At 33.9% G+C, this 13,204-nt stretch overlaps 1 pseudogene; it reads right to left on the reverse strand.

Moving 5' to 3' along the window:
- The window catches only part of LOC113101111 (low-density lipoprotein receptor-related protein 1B-like), a 70,398-nt pseudogene that overhangs the window by 22,096 nt on the left and 35,098 nt on the right, over positions 1 to 13,204 (reverse strand).

Raw genomic sequence — 13,204 nt, forward strand, 5'->3', positions numbered from 1 at the left:
GAACAAGCTTTGGAGAGCAAGAGGGAAGGGAAAAAAAAAGAGCATGAGGGACACTCAGCACATTTTCAAGGTTACAGTCCTTCCTGTCACATAAAGATATAAAGTTTATGAGCTTTAGCATTTCCTTTGTGCTATAAATGTGGATGTGTAAAATAAGGCAGGTTCTCAAGCCCAGAGGGCAGAAAGCCCATCGCTCATATTCGGTAATGTGCAACCTCAATCTCTAGACAGAGATGACTAAATGATTACTCTGTAAATTCAACAAGACCTTTTGCCTTTTGACAATCCATGGTGCATCTTTATACAAATGCAAGTCAAAGTTTGGCTAATTAGCATGATCCAATTCGCCAATACTAATTTGCAGAGACAAACAATTTCCAAACATCTCCCTTTCTTTGTGCTGTAAGTGCCATATAGCAAGCTACCTGATCTACTACTTTAGCATAGTGCAAACTGTTTTCTACTGGCTAGAACAAAATATTCCAATAAGCTATGTTTCTGAACAGATATTGAATAAAAATCTTCAATTAGTCTAAGTGTATTACTATTGTGTGATATGATTAACCCTCAGATAGCGAGCTAACAGCTTAGCCTACTAGCTAGGCGAGTAATAATAATAATAATAATAATAATAATAATAAAAAACATTAGCTAGAACCGGATATGATAACAAGCTATGTTTTGAACAGGTAACGAATGGAAAGGCTAACAGTTAGATTTCTTCAGTATGTGAGTATTTTTCTTAACAGAGTGTCTGTTTATACTAAGTGCAAATAGCCCGCCTTGTTGGCAGAGGCTATTTATACTAACTTTGACCACCAGTGTGTGATCGCGTGGTAGTCAACACTACAAAAGACGCTGATCAATCATCAGCTTCAGTGGCGTAGGTCATAAGGTGAGTTATTTTAGACATGACTGAACCAAAGTTTTTTTCTTCCTTTACAAATCCCATATCACATCCCTGTTGAAAAAACAGCATACGCTGGTTAGGTATGTTTTGAAGCTGGGATGCTGGTTTGAGTTGGTTTATGCTGGTCCTTTGCTGTTTTATTATGGTCCTATGCTGGTTTATGTTGGTCCTTTGCTGGTTTAAGCTGGTCCTTAGCTGGTAATGTGCTGGTCCTAAACTGGTCCGACTTCAAAACATACCTAACCAGCATATGCTTTTTTAAACAGGGATCGCAAGGCAGATAACACACATACGTCTGCAAGATATCTGTTAAAGATGGCTTAATCTGGAAAGCATCTGCAGTGTTCAAACATCTGACAGATGTCTGTAAGATGTCAGTTGTACGTACAATCTAAACCATAAACATCTGAAAGACATCTAATAGACATCTATTTGACATCTGATAGTAAACGTCTAGTAGACATATTGCAGACTCACAAACGTAAATCCAGATGTCTCTGAGATGTACGTGTGCTATCAATAAAAATGAATTAAGTAATCAACAAAACTCGAAATGAAGTATCAGGTAGGATCGGGGTGGTTGTATAGAGGTCTTTTATTGTCCCAATAAGGTGGCATCCATTTAATAATTTGAATTAAAATGATAATTTACACTCAATAAGTTATCATTAGGTACTGTTTTTATATAGGTATCTATGATTAGTCTTTTTCTTAAATGTTGTGGAGTACTATCATGCGAGAAATTGTGATTTTGTAAACAAACACTGTACGCTCTTATGATGTGAGGCAAACGAGAATAAATGTGACAGATCAAGAAAATCTTCGCCGTGAAATGTGCACGGCATCATGTTCTTTTCTGTGTGTATTTTCAGGGAAGTTAATTAAATGTGTGACTCTTTTTGTCTCAATTCTGTTATCTTCTGCACAGCTCTATGCCGTCTTTGTTAAGTTATTCATTTCACACATCTACAGTCAGTCAGTCTGACACCGGCAGACACCGTCTGAATAATAATAAAAAAGATATAAAGTCCTTATCAGGCCCCAATGATCTAAATATAATCTTTGTGAGAAGGACCAAAACGGTGAGGAAACGTGAAGATAAGCGATCGTACTGAAATACACACTCACATGCACAGCCGAAATCTCTTTATTCCTCTATCCTCTAGTCTCTAGTGAATAGCCGTGGTCACCTGAAGGCAAGCTCCATTCCTCAATGACAAAATGAATCCCCACACAACCAAGAAAAATAGCAAAGAAAGATTTTCCAAATAACACACAGTGATCCAAAGGCAGTGGTCCCAATGCTGCTCGCTATTTTTGTTTTCATCAGAACAAAATAAGAGAATCTAAAAACACTTCTTCAAGGTTAGTTACTGTAGGTGCTTAAGTCGATATCAAATACCTGCAAGAGTGTTTACTCAGGTTTATCAACGTAGCAACCCACATTTCAATTGGGCTGAGCACAGTTAAATACAACATAAAACAGCATTCGCAATTCATAACATGATATTTCTATGTGAAAATTAGCTGTCAATTTTCTCTTGGATATTCGTTAAAGATTATCGCAAATAAAGTGAAACTAGTAGAGTTTTCTCCTCAGAACGTTAGATGTGACATGCTGTTTCATGCTATATTACCAGAGCTAAAAAGTTAAACAAAGCATTTCTCTTTTGTTTGTGTATGTTTATGTTTCATTGGTTTTCTATTAGACTTTGGGCTAACTATTTTACTATCTTAGCATTACGCTGTGCTAGTGGAATTTGCTCTTTTTTGTGTAGTTAAGAACTACTACTCCAGATGTTAGCATAGTAGCTAGCTACAACCATAGGTATATATATATATATATATATATATATACATAGATGCCTCATTAGCGACTGTTTCTATGGGCCACGCTACGTAAACCACCCACCATTTTTGGAACCGTCTGTGAAGTTTGAGCGCAAGTTGTCTGTGTGCATCTACAAGAGCAAATTATACACATGTATATCATTGAATAATCATTGATTATTATGGTGAATAATGTCATGTTGACTGTTCCAAAATGGCGGCCGCGCCAACGTATCTGGAACATATCTATGGCTACAATATCCAAACTGTTTTCGTTGTTCTAAAAAGCCAACCTGTTGATGAAACATTTTCCCACCTACTTGCGTTCCTGATTCCAGACCAGAAAGCGTCTATGTGGAAGCAGTTTTTTTTACCCTGGAACTTTTTTCTTTATCATAATATGTGCAAAAAATATACCTTTAGCTCATCACTGGAGCAGTACACTTAAAGGTACACATTTTTACCTCATTCAACATGATTATTAGTAACTTAAAGTAATAACTTACACAGTTTTGATAGAGAAAATGGACAGAAATGTACTTTTGGTTGTTGTTTTCAATGTCTGTACAGTGCTCAAAATGGTTAAACATAGGGGTGTAATGATTCACTCGTTTTATCAATGCATCAATTACAAACCCTGAAAAATTATATGCATCGATCTTGAAACATGATTTTTGAATCGTGAATCACCGATCTCGTACAGTAATTGATTTAAAACGCTAAGAATCGAATGAATTGCGATTTCTATAGCGAATCATTGCTTTCAAAATATATACACATTAAATTACTACATGCACTAATTGAACAGTGTTTGTGCCTCACATCTCTCCTTCACGCACTCCACTGTTTACCGCCCGAGACTGTCTCAGGATTGCGCTTGCGCTCCGATAGTCTCTGACGCAGCTGATGACAAGTGATCTCTCCTCAGGACACCTGGCCAGTAATACTACAGTGAAGTAACTTTACTTTTCTGTAGTTTGTCAATGGCTCTCTGCATCTTACTGACGGCATTACCTGAAATTTTTTTGTGTATTTATTGCGTGGACGGAGCAGAAATGTAAGTGTCTAAATCATACACACAGCTCCATTGAATGACAAATGTGTTCTAACAATGCTGATGAACCGAATGTACGAAGGAAACTGTTAAAATAACCGCATCATTAACAACGACCTTGAAATAAGAGTGCGAGGTTTATCTGATAATCGGATGAAAGTATGAAAGTAGGGTTCGTTTTTTAGAAGAAAAGTTTAATTGCTTCTATAGCATTTTATTTTGTGAAAATGAGATAAAGAAGTTTTTACACTGAAATAGAAGTGATCTCGCTCTCATAGACATCCCAGGATTTATCTGCAGCTAAACTAAATACAAGCACAATTAACTGATGAAACGCTTTAAAAAAATTATTAATTTTTTTTTTTTATGAATGATGCAGTGCTAATTGACATAATTTATTACAGTACAGAAACTATAAAGTATATTTTCTGTGCAGAAAATTAAAATAATATCTAATTAAATGTAGTAGCCTATATAAAACAATCATAAAATTCATTGTAAAAAAACAAACAAACAAAAAAACAATAATGATAATACATAGGCTACATACATAAAATGATTGTATTTGGCATTTTTGTCACTTCTAAAATGATGGCTATGCCCATGGTGTGACAAAATGTTAGCTGATACATAATACTTTTAAAGCTCTTTTATAAATCTTGGCTTACATAGATTTGTACATATGCCATGTCATGCCATAGCATCATTAAACTAGCATATAACAATGGACAAAAGGTGTTTTTATTTTATTTATTTTTTACCTATGGCTCTCTAACCATAAAGGCCGCGGTGTAATTTGCCCCCTGACTAAGCGTTTAAAGAATTTAGGGGAAGCATTTAAATAATCCCGTGAATGCACTAAAAGAGTGCAGAATCGAATCGTTATAATTTAATCAAATCTAATTGTGATTTGAATCGAATTGTTCTAAATTTGCCGTTCTTGAATTGAATCGAAAACCTATGAATCGTGAATTGAATCAAATTGTTGCCTACCCAAAGATTCACAGCCCTAGTTAAAAAAAATGGTCCGTCAAAAACTAGAACTTTATTGGAGTAAAACTGTCACTAGACACAGTAGGATGGGCTCTTATGACTTAAGACATTTAGCAACCACCTGGAAAAACCTGAAAAAAAACTCAAATTTATCATGGTACTTTTATAGTAAAAGTGTAGCAAACGTGCGCCACCATTTTACTACAAATACCATGGTTACATTTTGTAAGGGAACCTAGAAATCATCCATAACAGCCTAGCAACTGCATAGCAATGCCCTAGCAACCATCAACAATGGCATTTACAATGGATGTGAATCTGTAAACATTTAAAAATTCATTGTTTCATTAGTATTCCCACAAAATGTAACAATATGAGTGTTAGCATGAATTTAATGTAAACAAAAAAAAAAACATCTATAAAACAATAAGCTTCACATTTCTGTTTTTAAATGCTTCAAAATGTACTTTTAAAAAGAGGAACAAGTTGAAATTATGCACTGCACTATCATGCAAAATAATACTACAAGACATTTAAGATTGTAAATGAGGTCAATGCTAGTTTCATGCTATCTCTAACCCACAAGGCTAGTTTGTCTTAACTTTAAAAATCCACCGCCCCCTAAAAAAAAAAAAAAAAGTCTGGCTCATATGACCATTCTCATAAAGATGTTTCTCTCTCACTTCTTCTCTCTATCTGTCCCAGATTCGTATACCTCCAGGAGTAAGAGTTGATATCTGCTCTGTAGACTGATAATGTAAATTATGAATGTTCAGTTATGACAGGTGTGCAGATAACAACCCAAAACTGGTCTGTGGTGGAACAAAGCGGCCCAAGTTTTCTCCTCAAAGGAGCATGTACAGTACTTCCATGCCTCCCTCATTCAAGACGCCCAATTTTATTTACTTTGAAACCGAACCAAGACTAAGATTGAAATGGGACATAAAATGTAAATGTGCAAGTTTTTCCCCTCTGAGCGAGGTCTTCAGTTGCCTGGCATGTGTGTGCGAACATCTTACGAGCGGTTCAACTCAAGGTGAGGATGATGAATAACTCCATATGTTCATTTATTACGGCCGTAACTAAATACATTCTCTAGACATGAACGATGCAGTTCAAGCATCTCAACAGTTAAGCATGCTCGGCTGCAATGCATCAACATTATAGACATAAACTAGGCTGCAGTTTCCATATAAAACCTCTTTTCTTGTTGCCTTTCACCACAATGTGACTAAACGCAATCCTCCCTTCATCATGTGGAGAAACAGTAATTGCCTTTTAGCAGAAACCCATTATTACATTAAGCCGACTGTGCTTATCTTGCATGGAACCGACTTCAAACAACTGCAGATTTGTTGTGGGTTTAATTCTGTCAAACACTCTTAAAATGAGGAAGTAATGGGCACTTTTTGGCGTTAAGATGGAAATCGCACTTTAAAGGTTAAAGTCTTGACCTGCTGCTATAGACGTCGACTGACCATTATGATGTTTTCAGCTGAATTCGAGACTGTTTACGTCAAGTCTGATTCTAAACTACACAAATTAAACACAGATCAAAATCATTCAAGCCATGTCTTTAGCTAGTTTCATCATTTTCAAAATACATAGATTCATCACATGAACAATTAAAAGGATCATCTTTTTATTTTTTAAGGTAAAAAGAGTTCATTGCACTCTGAAAAGAAGAAACCAAGCTGCAAACTTGACTTGCTTTGAACTTCCAAAACTTTCATCTGACAGTTTTACATAAGAGTTTTAAAAAATGGCCTATTTAATTAAAATGGTCAGAGAGAAGACGAAAAATGGTCCTGGAATATTTGAAAAAAGCTTGATAATATTGTGAAATACTATCACAACTTAAAATAACAATTTTTTTGGCATTTATTTAGATTGGACAGTGTAATGTCAGGAAGCAAAGTAGGAGAGAAAGATAGGGGTTGGATCGGGAAAGGTTCACGAGCCGGGATTTGGAAACAGTAGTGCTGCATAATATTTTTTTTTTTGTTGAAACCGTGATACATGTATTTTTTAGGATTATTTATATTTTAACTTTTTTTAATGAATAGAAAGTTTAAAAGAACAACATTTACTGGAAATAGAAATACAATTAACTCTAATAAATGACTTTACCGTCCCTTCTGAGCCAATTTTCTGCATCCTAGCTAAATGAACTTTCAACAGTAGTGTACACAGTATATAAAACCATTGCGAACTCACCGCGACAGTGCACACCCTCGTCATATCCATCCTCACAGTCTCGTACTCCATTGCAGAGTGTACTGAAATGAACACACCTGTGGGTGCCGAGGCATTGGAGGTGATTGACGGGACATCTAACCTTTACCTGCCGCAAGCCTGGAGAAGAGAAGAACATTTCATGAAACCGTGAAAAACATGTAACTTCTTCAAACTACATTAACAATTTGCATTTGACAGACACTTACAAAAAGAGGAACAAAGCAGTTCATCAAAGAGCCAACAGTATTCGTAATACATAATGCCAAGTTTATCAGACAGCTACGGTAGATTACAGAGCAACACAGAAACTAGTTTTCAAATATGTTAAAACATTTATCACAATCCTGGAAAGTGTTCCGGTAGAATTTCCAGTAGATTACTGCTGCAACAGTTGTGGGCTTTAATATTGCGTGATGCGGTAATGATGTGTGAAGATAGAGTAACTTTTTGGAATAAAAGTATGTCTTGCATTTGCTAACACAAGAAGTTTGCAGTCAATTAAGCTCACAGTCAGTTAAGTATGAAATTATAAATATAAAAAGAAATGGATTGTTTTTGAATAATGACTAGTTTGGTAATGACACGACTCTCAGATTGTAACAAAGCCACTTTCAGATTCTATACTAGGCTGGTAGATCTTTGTTCCTGCCACGTCTCAAGTGCTTTATAAACAAGCAAAAATGTAATAGAGGTTTAAAATAATAAATAAAATAAAAAGATTACTATTTTAAAATGCTTGACATGACTGTATGATGACAGCAGAAAAAAAAAATTGCCAAAAAAAAAGTAGGAGTAGAAGTCTGCCAGGAGTTTGACTGACAGGTAATCTAAAATCTGTCCGACAAAAAAAACATACGGGAGAGTAGAGGTGTGTTCACGCTATATCATAATTTCCATATGTACGAGATTCCAATTTGAAAAAAAAGATTAATGTTATTAACCTGATAACTTTCACTCATGTTTTTGAAGATAGACTTGAATGTGCATGATACACACCTAAATTTTTATATTTCATGTCTGAAAACATTTTGTAACATGATTTTGATGTGCCATTTACATGGTAATGCAATGTCTGATTTTAAAATGGGTTTTGAAGGATGAATTTTGAGATTTCATGTTTTCAAGTGATATATAACTTCTGATGATTTCTAAAATGTGATAAAGAAAAAGGCAACGAGGAAGTCTTATTTTTAAACAAAGGTCAAAACTCCTTTTGTAATGTAGATTTTTGAGGGTGCACTCTTGTCATAAATTAATCTATTGCTTTTCCTACATAATTTTTAACAAAAAATATTGGTATAATATATATATTTGGGAGTCTTAGACCTTTCCAACGATATATAGTTTGTCAAGATTAGATTAAATTTGATTGTAATATAGTATAGTCAACGTAGGCGTCCCGTATTCGGGACGGGGTGACATTTAACAGGTTAACGTAAATTATCTTCGTATAGATTCACAATCTTGAAATTGAAAATCGTGTAGATTAACGTCTTTCCATGGGAAATAACAAAATCATTTCTGATGTTCATTCATGATTATTTCATGCTATAACTCAGCTCTGTCACAACAGATTAAAGAGCCACGAAACTGTACTTATTGTTTGAATTTCTTAAAAATGATAAAGCTAAGACTTTGTTTCATAGCAAAAGTAACCTGTTCTGTCTTGTCTGTCGATGCGTTGTCGGTGTCCTCTTTACTCTGCAATGTATTTGTGTGAATGAGAATGTGATGCGTAAGGAGGGAGTTTGCGCGAATGGTTTAATACACGTAGAAATAAATAATAATAATAATAATTGTAAATAATAATTATCTACAGTGTTGATAATTATCTACAGTGTTGGGGTAATGCATTACAAGTAACTCAATTTACGTAATCATTACTTTTTAAGTTCATCAGTTATTGTTTCACAGCGATGTCATAGAAGAACAATTATAGAACTTTTCATGGAATGGAAAGGTTCCATGGATGTTAAAGGTTCTTCATGGAACCATCAATGGCAGTAAATAACCTTTATTTCTTAAGAGGACAGAAAAAAAAAGAAGCAACAACATTAATGAATACAAATAAATTAAATTTGATTACAATACCGTAGTTTAGCTAACGACAGAAAAAGTATTCTCATTTTATTTAGTACTATGTACTCAAAAAAAAAAAAAAAATCAAAACAATTATCAACAGAACCAAACAAAGATGGCATAAAAGTACTTAAACAAAACAGATGAACAACGCAAGTTCTTCTAAAACCCTCCACGTTCCTGTTTTCGCTCTCTACGCAGCATAAATACAAATAAAAGCAGTAAAAGCGAGACTTACCCCCCTTAACTCGATTCATAGGGTTGCTGTGTATAAATGTGATGAGCAAAGCTATTTTAATATTCAGCTCCCAGTACAGTTCCTCCTAAATAAGTCTCTTAAGAACGCGAGAATTTAGCACACCGCCAGCTGTCTCTTGTGATTCACCGATTGCTTGACATTTCTGGGGTGACGCGGGGGAGCGGAGACCACTGCCAAAACGCCAATATTGATCTCCATCCAGATCCCCAAAAGTCTCGGGCCTACAGTACGTCTGCCTCCTTAACTTTCAATTTCCTTTTAAACGATCACCCAAGTGGTTGTTTTTCAAGAGTGTTTTGGTGAAAGGAAATTTATACACAGGTTTCCCCCCAAGGCTTGTCCCAGTGGACCTCTGCTCCACTTTCATAATCCTGGTAAAAAGAGAATATGTAATTCAACAAATAGGAGAATTGTTTAAAAATATCCTCTCAGTGTCTCTCGCTCTTTCTCTCAGGGCCTCCGGATCTCCAGAGAGGTTCAAAAGTATCTAGGCAGCAGAAGTCAAGATGGAACCTGGAAGATACTGAGGGTGATGTAACCTCATTAATGCAGCATTTTCTATTGTTTTAGTCTCTCTCTGATGGCTTCAACCACAGCCGCCCTCCAGCACGACCGCGTGTTAGAAGGGGGTCTCGCTTAAAGACTAATTATGAAGGAATTCTTTTGAATCCAACAGCATAGAGGCACAGACATTCCGAAAATGTCAAAAATAAGTGATTTGTTTTTATATTACATGCATACTTGCTGTATGAGTTGGGGTCCTCATGCAGTAAACTAACTAACTGACTAACTAACTCAAGTTTTATATGTTTTGTTAAAAGTAAAAATTAAAAATCTATTATTTTAATAGTTATATATAATGAAATAAATAAATGTAAATGCGTTGTTTTTAAATTTCATAAAACAAAAACTTCAATTAAAAATAAAGAAATTGAAAATACACGATAAAATAAATTATATAATGCACAATCCATTATAATTATAATGTATACAAACAGTTATAAATTAGTTATGTAAATGTGTAAATTATAGTTTTTTTTCACATAACAATTAACACAAGTTACATAATTTGATTTTTTTTTTAAGTAACAAGTAAAATTATGTATTACCGTACTTTTAAATTTACAAGAAAAAAAGTTACTCCAAGTTACTTTTTCAAAGAATTAGCGTCAGTTACTTTGTTTTCCCCCTTATTTACAGATGTTTTTTTTTTTTTGAGATTTTATACACACACGCACACACACGCACACACACACACACACATACATACATATATATATATATATATATATATATATATATATATATATATATATATATATATATATATATATATATATATATATATATACTTTTTTTTTACAATTTTTACAATTTTATATTCATTTATTATATATATACACATAAAATAACAGCATTAGGGTTGCCCTTTATTTTACAGTACGTGTATTTATAGTGTACTTAAAGTGTATTTAAGAAATTTCTGGTAATGCAAGTTAACTACGTGGGGTAGGGTTAGGTTCAGGGGTGGGTTCAGGGTTAGCACCTAGTTATTACATAGATATTACATATTGTAATTACTATAAATAATACATAGTATGTACATGAGGAACAGGACTGTAAAATAAAGTGCTACCAGCATTAGAGTAAAGAGAGACTTCTTTCAAGGCTCTTTCATCCATACAAACTGCCCAAATTTCAATTTCTGCTTGTGTTTATTGTTTTTGAAAATGGATTACACACTAATCTCGTGTGATTAACGGGATGAATATTAAGAGAACGGCAAGATGGAAAACCACAGATGGTCGTTCACAGACGAGAGATGACAAACCGATCAAAGGAACCACGGCAGTGCGTTTCTTGACGTGCAATGAGAAAAGTCAGAAACTAGTTTATGCAGTTGCACATAATGTACAAGAAAAAGCACATTCCGAGTCCGACAGTGTGCAGAGACAATATTCGCTATAAAATCCTCATATTTATTTAAACGAGCTTGGTACTTACCAAACTGTCAGGAAAAATGAGTAAGGTGAATTTATTTGCAAAAAAATAAAAAATAAAAAAAAATAAACACTGACAGGAACTATAACTTTAAAATAACATGCTTACTATGTTACCACAAGATATTTCGCCGAAGGCAACTGACCTCCACTGTGATTTCCTCTAATCTCATAAAAGCCTTGTCAGGAATATTTCTTCCTGCATACACTGATTTTCCAAAGATATATCATTGCATACTATTTACAAAGAGATAATTATGCAGCCTGTCATACGTACAAAAGCTTTCTCATCTCTTTATCCTCTCAGAATTGGTGCAATCGAGGACTGTACTGTGTGAAAAAACGCACAATACTTCAGGCAACAATTCCTTCAATTAATGCTTCATCGTTTATCCCAGGCTCAGTATTTTTTCATCCAGCAATATTTATGAGTGCATTTCCTGTTTTTACTGAAGCATTTTGGAAACCGATTCATTTTATAATAGGATCTTGAAGTGTGATTGTTGATCTCTTTGACCCTGGGTAAAATTAAATGCAACTTGGCAGAAAATGTAAAACTAAAAAAAAAAATAAATAAATAAGTTTATATGAATATGCATCTTAATAGTTCACTTTTGATCAGATTGTGGTTTTGGTACAATGTTGAATCTGAACATGTCCTTCAAAAACCCCTTCAAGTTGACATATTTACTTCTCCACATAGGTTATGATATGTATGAGAGCATAGGATGGGAAATGTGAATGTTGAAAAATATATGTAAAAAATTATATATTGTACAGTAAATTATATGTTTTTTTTTTATATTTAAAAATAAATTTCTAAAAAAAATATATGTTCTGTAAATTGTTTTATATAATTATATATATATATATATATATATATATATATATATATATATATATATATATATATATATATATATATATATATATATATATATATATATATATATATTTAATAAAGAAATAATGAGTTTGTTACAGAAAGAAAAAGATAGAATGACATTTTTATAAAATATGCTTTTAGAAATGTAAATGTTAGATAAATTAGCATATACGTATAATAAAACAAATACATTTTAAAGTTATGTTCTTTTCAATAAAAGTACATGATAAACAAATAATGGGGTTGTTATATATTAAAGTAATACATTTTAAATATATAAACAATGAATATGTGAATTATTAAACAAACAAATAAATACTTTTCCAAATATACATAAATGTACAGAATTAGATAAATGAAATAATGAAAGAAAGTGAATAAGTGGTGTGATGTGCTGTGCTAATGGACTCACATATGGTTGGCGTTTCATCAGAGCCGTCGGGGCAGTCGAGCTCCCCGTCACACAGCCAGCTCTCAGAAACACAGCTGCGGCCGTCCGCACACAGATATTCCTCCACGTCACACGCTTGAGGAAGAGCGCAGAGCAGGGTGGAGAGATGAAAAATGAGACCACATGAATGAGATGTTAAAGCATGTTTCTCATGTTTGCGTTGAGTATGGATGTATTATCATAGAAAATGTTAAAGAAAACACAATTCTTTAGATAATTTGGTCATTTTCCAAACAGCTAAACAGTTGAGTTTTACCGTTTTTTGAATCCATTCAGCCGAGCTCTGGGTCTGGCGGTGGCTCTTTTAGCTTAGCTTAGCATAAGACATTGAATCTGATTAGACCGTTAGCATCTCGCTCAAAAATAACCAAAGAGTTTAGTTTTCCTAATTAAAAATGGACTCTTCTGTAGTTACATCATGTACTAAAACTGACAGAAAATGGAAAGTTGTAATTTTCTAGACTGATATGGCTAGGAGCTAAACTCTCATTCTGGCGTAATAAT

This window comes from Carassius auratus, unplaced genomic scaffold, assembly GCF_003368295.1.
Source record: "Carassius auratus strain Wakin unplaced genomic scaffold, ASM336829v1 scaf_tig00217532, whole genome shotgun sequence".
Classification (NCBI taxonomy): domain Eukaryota; kingdom Metazoa; phylum Chordata; class Actinopteri; order Cypriniformes; family Cyprinidae; genus Carassius; species Carassius auratus.